The sequence below is a fragment of the Etheostoma cragini genome, unplaced genomic scaffold (genome assembly GCF_013103735.1).
Source record: "Etheostoma cragini isolate CJK2018 unplaced genomic scaffold, CSU_Ecrag_1.0 ScbMSFa_93, whole genome shotgun sequence".
NCBI lineage: Eukaryota > Metazoa > Chordata > Actinopteri > Perciformes > Percidae > Etheostoma > Etheostoma cragini.
Window position 1 is genome coordinate 57,525 of NW_023269570.1, and position 262 is coordinate 57,786.

Here is a 262-nt window from a genome sequence, read left to right on the forward strand (position 1 = left end):
CCATGGGCTCCAGGCTCCTCCTCTCGTTCTTCAGGCTCCGCCCACCAGACTACAGGCTCCTCCTCCCAACCTACAGGCCCCGCTCCATGGGCTCCCGGCTCCTCCCCCTGGTCTTCAGTCCCCGCCTGCCAGTCTCAAGGCTCCGCCCCCTGGGCTCCCCACTCCGCCCCCTTGTCCCCAGGCCCCGCCCAGCCGTTCCGCCTGGACGTCCCCCCGGAGACCGACTGGCGCCGAAACACCAGCTACACGACGGTGACTTCCC